Source organism: Myotis yumanensis, unplaced genomic scaffold (assembly GCF_028538775.1).
Source record: "Myotis yumanensis isolate MYYU_CA2020_CCGP unplaced genomic scaffold, mMyoYum1.0.hap1 SCAF_2, whole genome shotgun sequence".
NCBI classification, from domain to species: domain Eukaryota; kingdom Metazoa; phylum Chordata; class Mammalia; order Chiroptera; family Vespertilionidae; genus Myotis; species Myotis yumanensis.
Genome location: NW_027223753.1, coordinates 67,654,164 through 67,666,620, shown reverse-complemented (window position 1 = coordinate 67,666,620; position 12,457 = coordinate 67,654,164). Strand labels below are relative to the sequence as shown.

At 40.7% G+C, this 12,457-nt stretch overlaps 1 protein-coding gene across 4 annotated transcripts in view; it reads left to right on the top strand.

Annotated features, from left to right (window-relative positions):
• The first annotated feature begins 530 nt into the window (after positions 1 to 530).
• Positions 531 to 12,457, top strand: part of LOC139003539 (guanylate-binding protein 4-like) — a 33,569-nt gene continuing 21,642 nt past the window's right edge. Inside the window, exons 1-2 of one of the 4 annotated variants that reach the window (XR_011470256.1) lie at positions 531 to 647; positions 2,599 to 2,725. The gene's annotated coding sequence lies outside the window, so the exon portion shown is untranslated. The remainder of the gene's footprint in view (positions 648 to 2,598; positions 2,726 to 12,457) is intronic. The other 3 variants (XM_070405542.1, XR_011470257.1, XM_070405543.1) reach the window with 3 other exon arrangements.

Here is a 12,457-nt window from a genome sequence, read left to right as displayed (position 1 = left end):
ATATGAAATGCTGAAAGGTATCCTTTAAGAAGAGGAAGAAGAAGAAAAAGGTAAAGATACAAATTGTGAACAACAAATACACATCTATCAACAAGTGAATCTGAAAATTAAGTGAATAATCTGATGAACAGAATGAACTGGTGATTATAATAGAATCAGGGCATAGAAAGGGAATGGACTGGCTATTCTTGGGGGGGAAAGGGGTGAGGAGGATGCGGGAAGAGACTGAACAAAAATTGTGCACCTATGGATGAGGACAGTGGATGGGGAGTGAGGGAGGAGGGTGTGGAGGGGAACTGGGTGGAGGGGAGCCATGGTGGGAAAAAAGAGGAACAACTGTAATAATCTGAACAATAAAGATTTAATTAAAAAAAAAAAAAGAGAACAGTCAGTATCCAGAGGAGCCAGTCAGGACCACAGGGCAGCTGAGAACTGGTGTGCAGAAGCAGGCAGCAACCACATCCTGTGAGTTGCCTATAATTTGTCTTCTGTCCACGTGTTTTTTAACAGCAACAAATGCGGAAGCCAAGGCTGGGCACTGGCAGGGGAAAGGCAGACAGGGCCAGGTGGCCTGGGGCCCGCGGGGGTTTTGCTGTGGGCAGCTCAGCGACTCCATTTGGATCTGAGTGGCTGCCAGACGGGAAAAGGTAGGTGCGCACAGTGTGTCCTGGGTGCACGCTCCCCTGGCACCCACCCAGGGCTGCAGGGAGGTCCCTACACGGGAGTGGGAGCGCACCCTGCCTCAACTGCAGAAAGGGGCTAAAGTCCTCCTGGGACCAAATCCTGATCCCCTCACAGAGCCAAAGCTACTGATACCTAAGAAATGAATCAGAATAACCTGTGATGATTGCTTAGAAGACAGGGTTGGGGTATTTTTAACCATCCTTTCAGATCTCTCCTGAACAGGAAACTGGAAACCTGGGATCACCTGACTCCATCTAATAGAACTTTTTCATTCTACTCTCACAATCTAGTAATGGTGGCTCCCAACCGCTCGCCTGCCTGCCTGCCTGATTGCCCTTAACCGCTTCTGCCTGCCAGTCTGATCACCCCCTAACCACTCCCCTGCCAGTCTGATCAATGCCTAACTGCTCCCCTGCTGGCCCAATCACCCCCAACTGCCCTCCTCTGCCTGCCCAATCACTCCCTAATGCTTTCCAATGCCGGCCTGGTTGCCCTCTACTGCCCTCCCCTACTGTCCTGGTGGCCCCAACTTCCCTCCCTCCCCTGCCAGCCTGGTTTCCACCAACTGCCCTCCCCTGCCGGCCTCGATCACCCCTAACTGCCGCCCCCCCCCCCCCCCCCCCCCCCGCTGGCCCGATCAACCCCAACTGCTCTTCTTACTGGCCCGGTTTCCCCCAACTGCCCTCCTCTGCTGCCTCGTCAACCCCAATTGCCCTCCCCTGCCGGCAATCTAGTGGCAGCCATCTTGTGCCCACTTGGGGGCAGACATCTTTTGCGAGGGCATGATGGTCAATTTTCAGGTTACCTCTTTATTATATAGGATATATATTACAAATTACATCCATATATGTAACAACCACAGAAATAAATTTTGATAGTTATTAATTTATATTATTTTATGTCTTTTAAGAGAATAAAGGAGAAAAAATTCATGTATAGGGCTTGTTATAGTAACTTTCTTTCTTATAATTTATGGTTCTCTGTATTCCTATGAGTTCATGTTAACATCATGTGTCATATCTTTATTTCAATAGGCTGTGAAACCACTGACCTCTTTTATTTTGCTTTGCTAAATATATTACTTTTAAGTATGAAATAGTCCCTGCAATACAATTGTATACATATTATTGTATAAAATTGCTTCTTAAACCAGTTAAGAGGAGAAAGGAGAGGAAGTCTGTATTTATAATGTTTTTCATAATTACACAATTCCCTTACTGCTGCTCTTTGTTTTTCTATATGGATTTGTATTACCATCTGGGGTCACTTGCTTCCTGCCTGAAAATCTCCTTTTGTGTTTTTTCTAAAGTTGATTTGCTATAAAGTTTCTTTAAGTCCCTACACTCTGTTTCAAATTATATCAGTTCTTTGGGGGAGAACTTCAGAGATCTCTGTGATGATGCACTGCCTATCTCCCTGGACAAATATCTCTGAGGCATTGCTCCACCCTGGGTAGGGGTGGTAGCCTCTGGTCTTCCCCACTTGCCTCTCCCAGCTTGGAAACTCCTTCCTATAAGTGAGCCAGAGGGAGGGTGATCAGGCCAGGCAATCTCAGCCTGCTGTGCATCAGCTAGAGCCTTCACTCTATGAGTGGGGATGGGTGCTGGTTAGGAGCCCCAGCCTCCGGGAATTTAGTCTCTGCAACTCAGTGCTGGAGGCCAGGAGAAATACTGGTGCCTGCCTCTTCCAGTGACATAACTTACCCTGCTTGAAAAAGGGAATAGAGAGCCACATCTTGTTGACCACACCCACCAGGAACCAGGAATGAAGCTTTTGTTAAACTGAACTAGTTAAGAAATTCAGTGAAATCCAAAAACCCTCCCCTTTGCTTAGCTTTCAGAAATTCCTTTTTTGGTTTGTGAGTCATTGCTTTGTTCTCTCAGTTTCACATTACTCTAAATGTTTCACTTCTAGTTAATGGGTCTTTAGAAATTCCAGGAAGTCACATGTCAGAAGACTAATGAATAAAGGCCCAACCATCCAGTAAAAAATAGAGAAGTGACAGAAACCCCTCCAATCTACACTGAGGAGAAAAAAATAGGTAAGAACTTTATTTTTAAAACACCATACATTTTAGTCACACATATAAGCTTTGTTTCAGAGAGGATTACTTGGTTTAGAAGTAACCCAGATTCTGGTTGCCAGGTGGGAGGAAGGATAGGGGCTGGATGAAAATGGGGAAGGGATTAAGGATACAAATTGGCAGTTATAAAACTGTCATAGGGATATAAAGTACAGCCTAGGGAATGTACTGAATAATATTGTGATGATTATGCAGGCTGCCAGGTGGGTACTAGACCTATTGGGGGTTTCACTTCTTAAGTTATAGAAATCTCTAACAGCTATGTAGTATGCTGAAACTTATACAATGTTGAATGCCAAATGTAATTAAAAATAAACTCTTAAAAATAAAACATAGCCTAGGTTCACTAGATCCAATTTCTTAGTGCCAATAGCTTTCTTAGCCCTTATAAGTAGAATTTGGCCCCACCACTTTACTAAAAATTTTCTCTTTCAAAACACACTGTGGTGCATCGCTAAAGCCAATATTTTGTTTATCTGACTTCTCTGTGCTCTCAAGCAGTTTTGTTCTTGCTTTCTAGAAACTCTGCCTCTGAACTCCTTGGCTTGGCAATTGAATTTCACTCCTCACCTACTTTTCTAATAGCAAAAAAAAAAAAAAAAAAAAAAAAATGGGTGTCCTTTCAAGTTTCATTTGGTTCTAATTAACCTGACCCTTACCTGCTTAGCTGTAATATCTGTAAGGTCCAGGTGGATACGGGGCACCAAGGGAACCACAAATACAAACTGAACGTTGGCAAGGGACTTTCCAGCTCAACCAAACATCCTGTTTCCAGTCCAACCACAAACTGCTACAAACATTCTGGTAGCGACAGGCAACCGACAATAAACCTGCCTATATGATCTTCCCACTCCCCCTGTTGTGTGTGACTCCCCCGGCCCGTGCTTGCAGAATGCAGGACATCTGACTTTCTAAAATAAACAGGGCATTCTGTTTTTAATTTGGACTCTGGTGCCTTCCTTTGGTTAAACGTTATAATATCTAGCAGGAATTTCAACTTTTCAAGAGAACAGTCAGTATCTGGAGTAGCCAGACAAGGAGGAGTGAGGGAGGGTAGAGCTAGGACAGCTGAGAACTTGTCCCCTGTCTGCAGCACCAAAGACATGTAGGTTCCCTCCTAGACTTGCTCTTCCAGGCCCATGTTCCTTAACATCAACCACAACAGGTGCCTAAAGGCATCCCTCACACTGGAAGCACAGGCTTGGCACTGGAGGGTAAGGGGGCAGCAGGAGGCTAGTACTGGGCCTGACTACCAACAGCTCAGGCCTTCCCTTTAGATGAGAGGCCTCTGTGAGGCAATCATCCCTCATCCACATTTTCACAGAAATAAGCTGCCCCTTTGGCACCCTAACAGGGCTACACAAACAGCCCTGCTTTGAGGGGAGGAGGAACACATCCTCCCTCAAATGCCAAAAGGGGCTAAACCCTTCCTGGGATTGATGGAGTAAACCCCATCCACTTGCAGAGGCTTCTGGTCCCTCCTCCATCGCTCTGTCCCTCCTCAGAGACAGGGAAGAGCTTGGACAGCTGAGATCTTGTCACCTGTCAGCAGCACCAAAGCACCATCACTTCCTCCCAAACCCTCCTCCAGGCATTGGAGAAGCTGAGAGAAAAGGTGGTTCTTAATTTACAGACAATTTAATTCCTGAAAGATTGACTCTGATTATTTTTGTACTTAACAATACTTAATATTCCAAAGACAGCACAAAGCTGTGTGATATAGAAAAATTCAATTCATCACCAACTGTTAGAAATGACTATAAGATCTAATAGTGTTTGTTTACCAGGCATTGTTTCTCATGTGTGGTCCATACAAGAACTGTATAGAATACCCTGTCATACTTGCTGAGAAATCAAGGCTTGGGGCAGTTTTCACCATCACCTCAGATGACTGACTGTCCTGAGGAGGAACTGTGGAAACTATCTAACTCCATGCAGGAGAACTATTTCATTGTATTTTTTTCTTTGAAATTAACAGCTTTTGGTTTGGGTATTTCGGTTTACTTGCATTTTTAAAAATTTTGTTGTAATTTATTCCTACCAAAATTATTTCTTTCTTTCTTTCTTTCTTTCTTTCTTTCTTTCTTTCTTTCTTTCTTTCTTTCTTTCTTTCTTTCTTTCTTTTTTATTGCTTAAAGTATTACAAAGGGTATTACATATATGTCCCTTTTTTTCCCCCACCCTTGACAATCCCCTGGCCTCCCCTACCCCCCCAGTGTCTTATGTCCATTGGTTATGCTTATATGCATGCATACACGTCCTTTGGTTGATATCTTACCCCCCTCCCTCCTGCTCCCCAACCCTCCCTGGCCTTCCCCCTGCAGTTTGACAATCAGTTTGAGGCAGCTATGCCTCTTTATCTATTATTGTTCATAAGTTTATAATGATCTTTATTATCCATGAATGAGTGAGATCATGTGGTATTTTTCCTTCATTGACTGCCTTATTTCACTTAGCATAATACTCTACAGTTCCATCCATGCTGTTGCAAATGGTAAGAGTTCCTTCTTTTTTACAGCAGCATAGTATTCCATCTTGTAGATGTACCACCGTTTTCTGATCCATTCATCTACTGATGGGCACTTAGGCTGTTTCCAGATCTTAGCTACGGTGAATTGTGCTGCTATGAACATATGGGTGCACATATCATTTCTGATTGGTGTTTCTGGGTTCTTGGGATATATTCCTAGAAGTGGGATCACAGGGTCAAATGGGAGTTCCATTTTTAGTTTTTTGAGGAAACTCCATACTGTCTTCCAGAGTGGCTGCACCAGTCTGCATTCCCACCAGCAGTGCACAAGTGTTCCTTTTTCTCCACATCCTCTCCAGCACTTGTCGTTTGTTGATTTGTTGATGACAGCCAGCCTGACAGGTGTGAGATGGTACCTCACTGTTGTTTTGATTTGCATCTCTCAGATGATTAGTGACTTTGAGCATGTTTTCATATGTCTCTTGGCTTTATGAATTTCCTCTTTTGAAAGATGTCTATTTAGATGCTTTGCCCATTTTTTGATTGGATTGTTTATCTTCTTTTTGTTAAGTTATATGAGTTCCCTATAAATTTTAGAGATTAGGCCGTTATCAGATATGACATTGGCAAATATGTTTTCCCACGTGGTGGGTTTTCTTGTTGTTTTGTTGATGGTTTCTTTTGCTGTGCAGAAACTTTTTATTTTGAGGTAGTCCCATTTGTTTATTTTCACTTTAGTTTCCAATGTCCTAGGATCTGTATCAGTGAAGAAATTGCTTCGGCATATGTCTGAGATTTTGTTGCCTTTGGATTCTTCTAGTATTTTTATGGTTTCCCGTCATACATTTAAGTCCATATCTATTTTTAGTTTATTCTTGTGTATGGTGTAAGTTGGTGGTCCAGTTTCATTTTCTTGCATATATCTGTCCAATTTTCCCAACACTATTTATTGAAGAGGTTATCTTGGGTCCATTGTATGTTCTTGCCTCCTTTGTCAAATATTAATTGAGCATATTGGTTCGGGCCGATTACTGGGCTCTCTATTCTATTCCATTGATCTAAATGTCAGTTCTTGTGCCAGTACCAGGCAGTTTTGAGAACAGTGGCTTCGTAATAGAGCTTGATATCTGGTATTGAGAGCCCAGCTACTTTGTTCTTTCTCAGGATCGCTGCAGCTATTCGGGGTCGTTTTTTATTCCAGATTAATTTTTGGAGCATTTGTTCTAGATCTGTGAAGTATGCCATTGGTATTTTAATGGGAAGTGCATTGAATTTATAGATTGCTTTGGGTAGTATGGACATTTTAATGGTGTTGATTCTACCAATCCATGAATACGGTATGTTCTTCCATCTGTTTATGTCATCCTCTATCTCTTTTTTCAACATCCTGTAGTTTTCTGAGTAGAGGTCATTTACCTCTTTAGTTAGGTTTATTCCTAGGTAGCTTAATTTTTTTGGTGCGATAGTAAATGGTATTGTTTTTTTAATCTCTCTTTCTGAAAGTTCACTATTGGTGTATAGAAATGCCTCAGATTTCTTGGGGTTAATTTTGTATCCTTCTACATTGCCAAATTCATGTATTAAGACTAGTAGTTTTTTGATGGAGTCTTTAGGGTTTTGTATGCGTAATATCATGTCGTTGGCAAATAAGGACAGTTTTACTTCCTCTTTTCCAATTTGGATACCTTTTATTTCTTCTTCTTGTCTAATTGCAATGGCTAATACTTTCAGTACTATGTCGAATAGGAGTGGTGAGAGTGGGCATCCCTGTCTTGTTCCTGTTCTTAGGGGAAATGGTGTTAGTTTTTGTCCATTGAGTATGATGTTGGCTGTGGGCCTGTCATATATGGCTTTTATTATGTTGAGGTATGATCCTTCTACTCCCACCTTGCTGAGAGTTTTTATCAAAAATGGGTGTTGGATTTTGTCAAATGCTTTTTCTGCATCAATTGATATGACCATGTGGTTTTTTTCTTTCAATTTGTTTATGTGATGTATCATGTTTATTGATTTTTGGATATTGTACCATCCTTGCATCCCTGGGATAAATCCTACTTGGTCATGGTGTATGATATTTCTGATGTACTGCTGGATCCTATTTGCTAAGATTTTGTTGAGGATTTTGGCATCTATGTTCATGAGGGATATTGGGCTATAATTCTCTTTCATTGTTTTGTCTTTACCTGGTTTTGGTATTAGGGTGATGCTGGCTTCATAGAATGAGCTTGGAAGGGTTCCTTCCTCTTGAATTTTTTGTAGTAGTCTGAGGAGGATAGGTTTTAGTTCTTCCTTGAAAGTTTGGTAAAACTCCCCTGTGAAGCCATCTGGTCCTGGGCTTTTGTTTGCTGGAAGCTTTTTGATGACTGCTTCGATTTTTTCTATAGTTATTGGCCTATTGAGATGTTTAGATTCTTCCTGATTGAGTTTTGGAATGTTGTATTTTTCTAGGAATTTGTCCATTTCCTCCAGGTTGTCTAGTTTGTTGGAGTAGAGCTGTCCATAGTATTTTTTAACAATCATTTGTATTTCTGTGGGGTCTGTTGTTATTTCGCCTCTATCGTTTCTGATTTTGTTTATTTGGGTCCTCTCTCTTTGCTTCTTGGTGAGCCTGGCTAGAGATTTGTCAATCTTGTTTATCCTTTCAAAGAACCAGCTCTTGGTTTCATTGATTTTCTGTATTGTTTTTTTGGTCTCTATGTCATTTATTTCTGCTCCAATGTTCATTATCTCCTTCCTTCTGCTCACTCTGGGGTTTTCTTGTTGCTCTCTTTCTAATTCTTTGAGTTGTAAAGTTAGATGATTTACTATCATTTTTTCTTTTTCTTTCTTTCTTTTTCTTTTTTTTGAGATAGGCCTGTAGAGCTATAAACTTCCCTCTCAGGACTGCTTTCATTGTGTCCCATAGGTTTTGGATTGTTTTGTTTTCATTGTCATTAGTTTCCAGGATGTTTTTAATTTCTTCTTTGATCTCAATGGTATTCCAATCAATATTTAATAACATGCTGTTCAGCTTCCAAGTATTTGAGTATTTTGGGTTGTTTTTATTGTAGTTTATTTATAATATTATGCAATCGTGGTCTGAGAACATGCTTGTATGATCTCAATCTTCTTGAATTTAGGGAGACTTTGTTTGTGACCCAATATGTGGTCTATTTTTGAATGTGTCATATGAGCACTTGAGTAGAATGTATATTCCCTGGCTTTGGTGTGTAGTGTTCTGAAGATGTCAATTAAGTCCATCTGATCTAGTGAGTCATTTAGGATTGCTGTTTCTTTGCTGAATTTTGTCTAGAGGATTTATCCAGTGATGTCAGTGGTGTATTAAAGTCCCCTACTATGATTGTATTGTCGTCGATCTCTCCTTTGATAGCTTCTAGGAGTTTTTTTATGTATTTGGGTGATTCTGCATTGGGTGCATATATGTTTACCAGGGTTATATCTTCTTGTTGTATTGATCCCTTTAGTATTATGAAGTGACCTTCCTTATCTCTTGTTATGGCCTTCACTTTGAGATGTATTTTGTCCCATATAAGTATTGCTACCCCAGCTTTTTTTTTCATTTCCATTTGCCTGAAAGATATTTTTCCGTCCCTTCACTTTCAGTCTGTGTGACTCCCTTGTTATGAGGTGGGTCTCTTGTAGACAGCAAATGTATAGGTCATGATTTTTTATCCATTCAGCCAATCGATGTCTTTTGGTTGGAGCATTTAGGCTGTTTACATTTAAATTTATTATTGAAAGGTACTTGTCTGTAGCCATTTCTTTTTTGTGTGTGGCTGCTTTCTTTCTGAGTTCTTTATTTCTTCTTTTTACACCAGTTCTTTTAGCATTTCTTGCATTGCTCGCTTGGTGGTGATAAATTTCCTTAGCCTTTTTTTGTCTGTGAAGCTTCTTATTTCCCCTTCCATTTTGAATGATAGCCTTGCTGGATAGAGTATTCTTGGATTCAGTCCTTTGCTTTGTATCACTTTGTAAATTTCCATCCATTCTTTTCTGGCCTGATGTGTTTCTGTTGAGAAATAATTTGATAATCTAATGGGAGATCCTTTGTATGTAAATTTCCATCTCTCTCTTGCAAGCTGTAAGATTCTGTCTTTGTCCTGAACATTTGCCATGGTAATTATGATGTGTCTTGGTGTGGGTCTTTTCGGGTTCACCTTGTTTGGGACTCTCTGGGCTTGTGTGACTTTTTTCTTCCCCACCTCAGGGAAGTTTTCTGATATTATTTCTTCCAATAGGTTTTCTAATCCTTGTTCCTCTTTCTATTGTTCTCGCACCCCTGTTATTCATGTGTTGTTTCGTTTCATGTTGTCCCACAGCTCCCTTAGACTCTTCTCCTGTCTTTTAATTTTTTTCTCCAATTGAAGTACACTTTGGGTGTGTTTTGCTTCCTTGTCTTCTAATTCGCTAATTCGGTCCTCCGCTTCTCCTAGTCTACTGATGATACTTTCAATGGTGTTTTTTATTGAAGCCATATCGCTCTTCATTTCTTCTTGGGTCTTACCTAAGTTATTCATCTTTTCTTCTGTTTCTTCTTGCTTCTTGCATAAGTTGTTGATTTTTCCTCCATTCAGTTTATGCACTCTAGGACCCTTATTCTGAATTCTTTTTCTGTCATGTTGCATGCCTCTGTATCGCTTAGCTGCTTTTCTGGCAAGCCCTCCTTTTCTTTCCTTTGGTGGTTTCTTTGTCTACCCATGTTTGATCTCATGGATATATCTAGATATTGAGTCATTCAGTGGCTGTTCCCTGGGTGGCAGTGACTCCTCAGGCTGTGGTTGCTCCCTGGGCTGTTGCTGTAGCAGCTGCTCCTCAGTTGGCAGCAGCTCCTCTGGTGAGTGCTGTTCACAACTGTGGTGGCTCTTCTGGCTGGTGGGGGGAGGCTTCACATACAGCTGCTTTTCCTCAGACAGAGGGTGTGGTGATCAGGAGGCTGCTGTTGCTTGGATCTGCTGCATTGATTTAAAGGCACAAAATAGAACACAACAAGGCACAAAGTACCAGGCACTGAACACAAGTATATTCACTATATTGATAACTCCAAATAAAGGTGACCTCCTGTGTTAAGAGAGTTAGGGGATAAGGAAGTAAGAAGTGAAAAAAATAAAAGAGGAAAAAGAAAAAAAAAGAAATAAAATGAGTGCAAAAATGAATTTGGGGAAAATGGAGGGGGTAAAAAAGAGCAAAAAGAGAGAATGAAGTAGAAGCAGGGAAGAGACTATTTATATGAGGAGCAAACTCCGATAGAACCACCACTAATCCCAACAAATTCCAGCAACAGATCCCTGGAGATGAATGCAAAGTACAAACAACCTATAATATCAAGTGAGGCAAGGGAAAACAGAAGCACAAAAATAACTGGGGGATAGGGGGAAACCAGCAGAAAAAGAAAAAGAAAAACAACCTCACAACCAATCCTAAACACACACACACACACACACAAACAATATACTCAACTATCAAGCAAACAGCAACAAAACAATAGAAAGATAAAAGAAAAAAAAATTGGATAGTGAAGAAAGATAAGGGAGAGGTGTATAAGGATTTAGACCAGTGGATTGAGAATAGGATATATAAGTAGGGTGAAATTTTGACAGGGGGTAAAAAGAAGGAATAGGGATAATCTAAATCAGGAATAAGGTAAGGGAAACAGGACAACAAAAGGGGAAAAGTGAGGAAGAGGGTTGTAACATAGAGGTAAAATTGAGGTAGAGAAAAATGATGCTATAGGAACCATGAAAATAGAATGGAGAACACTAATCCCCAAAGAAAATACAGAGAAAATAAAATGGCACTTTAAAAAATGGTAAAATGGTAGCAGTAATAATACTGGTTAAAAAGAAAAATGTAGTAATTAAAATGGTAAAATCAGGTGATGGAAAAAGAAAAAAAATTGGTTTCTTTGTTAAAAGGTGAAAAAAGAATAAAAAATATAGATAAAAATTTGCAGTAGTGAAGGTCCTTCGGTTCTTCTACTCTTCAGTATGGCTCGCCTTAGCCCTGCCAGGTATTCAGGAGAGTGTTGAATTCCCCTGCGATACACTGTTCCTCCGTGTTGTAAACCACAGTCCTGATTTTAAAGCAGGCCGTATTTGTGTCCCAGACTGCCTTAATTTCTTTTTACCTAAGAGTCAGTTTGTGGCTCAGCCTCTGGATGGCAGTGTTTCTGGATTGGCCTCTGGGGCTATACGGTCTCTCTGTCCAGTAGCTAAGGTTTATTTTCTCTATTGCACTTAAAACTGGTTTGGGGAAGTCCACTGCCCAGAGCTGGTTCCTTAATTGTTACCCCACGCTGTCCCTAATCATCTTAATGACCAAGATATTGTTATTTTTAGGGGAGCCATTTTATGGAAGAACAAGCTGAGACAGAAAAATTACTCTTTCCAATGCACACAGCTAAGAGAACAGGGAACACATGAATGTTGGTTAGAATTGTCTTTGAGAAAGTGAAGGGACAGTCAAAGCACTTTAACTGCTTTCTGTCCCTTGATTGCATGAAATGCCCACTGTGATGAAAACAGTTAAATAGGAACTCTCCCAGTTGTGGGACTCTGGCAGCTCTCGGCACACAATAAAACACCCTGGCTACAGCCTCTCTTCCCTGTCAGCCCAGGAACAAAAAATGTCTTTTTATTGTGTTTTAAATAAATGAATTCCTGCATTCACAGTGGCACCTGGGTCCTATCGTGGTGTTTTGAGAGGAAGCCTCATTTCTTGTCTTCTTTTTCCTCTGAAAGTCTCCCCTCCTCCAATTGCTACAGCTCCCAGGATTCACTACATTTCTCCTCCTCAAGGTCACAGAGCACATTTCTTTCTCTTTTTCTGAGAGGCCTATTCTGACCACCCTGTATTTAAACTCAGCCCCCGTGCTCCCTATCTCAGTTCCTGCTTGTTTTTTTTTTTTTTTTCTGAACACTTGCCATCATCTAAAATACACATACCATGCATGTTGCTTATTTGCTTTCTGTATTGTCTTTCTTCTCCCATGAGAATAAAGCTCCATGAGGCAGGAATTGGTATCTATTTTGTTCACTACTTGATACTGAGTACTTAGAACAGTGCCCAGAACATGGTAGGTGCTCAGAAAATATATGCAGTTAATGAGAAACCAAATCATTCTGGAACTCCAGTTATCTGCTATGGTCACTCCTGTCTCCTGCATGTCCCATTCTGCCTCTACCTATCTGCAATATGTTAATGTCCTCAAGGCTCCATCTTCA